The sequence below is a fragment of the Empidonax traillii genome, unplaced genomic scaffold (assembly GCF_003031625.1).
Source record: "Empidonax traillii isolate 1590-97213 ecotype Southwest subspecies unplaced genomic scaffold, ASM303162v1 scaffold41:size1892772, whole genome shotgun sequence".
Taxonomy (NCBI): Eukaryota; Metazoa; Chordata; class Aves; order Passeriformes; family Tyrannidae; genus Empidonax; species Empidonax traillii.
This window is the reverse complement of record NW_020955234.1, coordinates 1,859,943-1,863,613: the sequence shown is the minus strand read 5'-3', so window position 1 is coordinate 1,863,613 and position 3,671 is coordinate 1,859,943.

The window sequence follows — 3,671 nt, the reverse complement described above, 5'->3', positions numbered from 1 at the left end:
CCATATTTTCCACTAAACACCAAAACCCTGCATTGTCTTAGTCCAAACACCCTTCAGGGTTATCATGGGGTTATTTTCTGCAACTCAGGCATCAAAGCAGTGCCTGCCCTTCCTCCTTTCCCTCCTTCCTACAAATTAATTTTTAAGTGAAATTATGGTGTTAGCAGTTTTGATCTGGTTATTCTGTTGAGGCTTGTCCGCAGTCAGAATCCTCAGCAGCGCCATCACTGTACGCTTGCTGTCATGCCTGGGAATACAGCTGAACTATCAGCTCTCTGGATAGTAGGACAACATCCTTTTCTTCTGCATTACAGCTTCCAAATATCTGAAAGTGCCATCAGCACAAGGCTTTGGTAGTCTCACAGACTAAGGCACCTCACTGGCATGTAATGAGGGCCGTGCAAAACACAGATGACTGGTCAGTCAGTCCCCACCCCTCTTTCATCATCATTAGAAGCTCAGACTGTCCTACAAGTTGAGGCATATCATGACTTACTTCGTTTGAAAGTCTGTAGAAGTGAGAGAGTCAGGTCCTACAGATAAACACAGGATCATTCTCACCAAAAGTTGTTTTTTTTTTTTTTTTTTTTAAGACACTGAATGGTTGTTGCTGCAAAGGAGATTATTTATAGGCTACATAATCTGCCAGTCTGCCACGTGACCCTGCAAAGCTCCTATGTTAAAACATCAGCAGACACAAGATCCACTCTGAACAACTTACCTGTAAGCAACTGGGAATCAAGGAGAATCAGGGCTAGTATTAACTGCTAAAAGACTTGCTCTGACCACAGATACTTCCTCAGAGACCTCACCAACAATGTGAGAAGCAGAACACAGGAATTCCACTTTCAAAAATTAGGTAACACACACTGAAAACAGCAAACTCCAACAGCAAAGGCTTGGGGGTGTTTTTTTGGCTTTTTTTCACCAACATGAATCAGTCCACATCTGACATGCAGGACAGTTTTCCTTAAGCGGGTTTGAACCACAACGACTCCAGTGTTATCCTTCCAAACACATTCATCCTTTGTGGCAAATGGAGATCAAACCTACCTGTTACAGTAACAAAGCAAATTAATAACAACCAGACCCATCATTCACTATGATGAAAGAGCTGTCACAGCTGGATCACATTATATCAGTGTAGGCTATAAATCTCCTCTTACTTTACTTCCCCATAAAAAGAGCACGTGCCCAGTCAGAGAACGCTTCCCTGGCCAGAGGTGTGTTCTCAAGGCATGCGAGTGTTCTTCGGGAACACATCTGTCACTTGGCAGGGTTCAGCTGAAAGGAGAGCCCTGGGTGATATGGCACAGAAGTGAAAGCCTTCTTTTGCAATATGCCATACAAGAGGAAGTGAAAGCGTCTGAAGGAAGAGAACTCCAGCTTTGCTGGGGGAAGAGGCATCATAATCACTTCATAAACTCCATCTATTAAAAGCCATTATGCTGTGTTCACACCCTGTGTATACCATACTCCACTTCCAAGGGCTGCCAGAGAAATCTTTTATACATCCACTTCTACATCCAACAAAAAAGGAAATTGATACTTAGAACCAAACAAAATCCTCTCAGAGTCCCAGTAGCCTTTCCTACCTGTACCAGACCGACCTTGAGCAGGAGGCTGTCCAGGATCTCTGCAGGTAATAACACTTTACTCAGACTGTTGGATACACAGCACCAGAACAGCCCTGTTACATTTCTGCCCTCCCAGCCATCAGTGAGAGTCAGACTTATGCCCAGAAGTTAACTGGTCTCTGAAAATAAAAGCCTGGAAAAGAGCTCAGACCATTCCAGAAGGATGAGTGCTAAGCTAAGGCCTCCCAAGTAGACTATCTAAGGATCTTTGTGTCTTGGATAAGGCTAAAGATTATTGTTTAAAAAAACTCATTCATGGCAGTCACAGACAGCGAGATTTCATCATCAGTCAGTAAAGTTGGTGGAGGTATTTCAGAGAAACCATTTCAGCCACAGCACTTAAAAAATTTGTGAGACTACCCTGAGAACAAAAAAAAAAAAATAATATAGATATAAAAATAAATAAATAAACACATACTAAGAGGATCTTCTGTTGAAAAAAAGCATGGGTGAGACAAGAAATGTCTGAGGGACAAGAAATGGCAGAGTATCAATAACATCTATCTATGCTGGGGAGCAGCACTGTCCCACATCTCACAGCTGGGAGGCTGGAGGAGGAGCAGGACTGTGGCTCCACGAGGAGAATGGCAGCTGGGAGGTTTATTCCCATTGCATGCAGCAGCAGCAGCATGCAGAGCTCTGCTTGCTGTGTAAATGAGGGCGACTGACCACTACGGGCCTTTGTTCTTGTCTTTGGTCTGGCTGTTGGGACTGTCAGGGATTGTAAGCATCAGCGCTACAGATTTTGGTGTTGGTGCCAAAAGGCAGAGCAGTCAGAAGTTGTGCCTCCTCTTCCTTTCCAATTTAAAATGCTGCAGCCAAAAATTAAAAAGATGTGTTTTTTTTTTTTTTTTTAATCAGTGTCATATAAACCTTGATGGAAAAAAGAAAAACCATAGACTTAAGTGCTCCTTTTTAAAGACTATCTAAACTGGTGTTTGATGGGTATAAACTTCTTCCTCCTCCAGAGCTGTGCAGTTTATCCCTCACTAGTGCCTGAAGACTTTTTTTTTCCCTTGTTTTAATTTTTTCCCTGTTTCTTTCACCCGCCTCCATTCTTGTCGCTTCTTTTGGCATAGGCATCCCCTTTCCTAGTCCCACGTAAAAAATCCCTCCCTTACATAACTGGACTTTTCACAAGGCCCCAGAGCAGCCTCTCTCCGAAAAAAAAAAAACCGAGGACGTTCACTGACAAGGTCAAGTTTGTGTCTTTGCTTCCAGACTGGGGGTGCAACCATACAACAGTTCATCTTTAGGGTAGATAATAGGAAAAAATGCCAGCAGGTGGCATTCCAGAATAGCTGCTGGAATCAGCAATGCCAGCAAAGCCTGACCTACACCCAGGGCTCCTCTTACAGCTGTTGGCATCTGCCAACAGTGGAAGGGGACACAGGGCAGCTGCAGCAACATTTCAACCCACAGCACCTTCAGGTGATGGTTGCTGCCTCCCTCCTTCCTTCCCTCCACTCTTCATGTTCTTTCTCATAAATAAGCACTTTACTGACATCTACTTTGAAATATCTCCTTGAAATAAAGTAGCTGGGTGATGGATCAGGCAACCACCAGAATACTGAGCCACAGACTCCAATTTTCTCTTCAAGCAGTTCAGACAAAAACCACCACACAGGTATCTCTGGGTGCCATCTGAGCTGAAAGCCCTGACTATAAAGTCACACTGGAAAATCTTCAATAGGAGACACATACATGTACATGGATGCATTTGTATGTAGCATCCAAAAATGTCAATGACCACCTTGACTCATCCTAGTTAAGACAGCTAGTTTTCAAAGAGGTCTCCTCTGTCACCCTGAAGCTTTAGTGGGATGAAAATGACACCTACACTGTCCTGTAGGAAGTTGACCAAATGCTAGAGAGGTCTTCTTACTGTGGCTGGAAGCAGAAGCTGTTATTCCTATTTGCGGGTTTCTTTCTGCCATCAAAGTCACCCCTTGGCACAGCTGTACCTCTGCTCTCAGCAAAAGCAGGTATTTCCCAGTCTGTGAGCAGCAAGATACCTGCTGGGTGTGCTAAAGC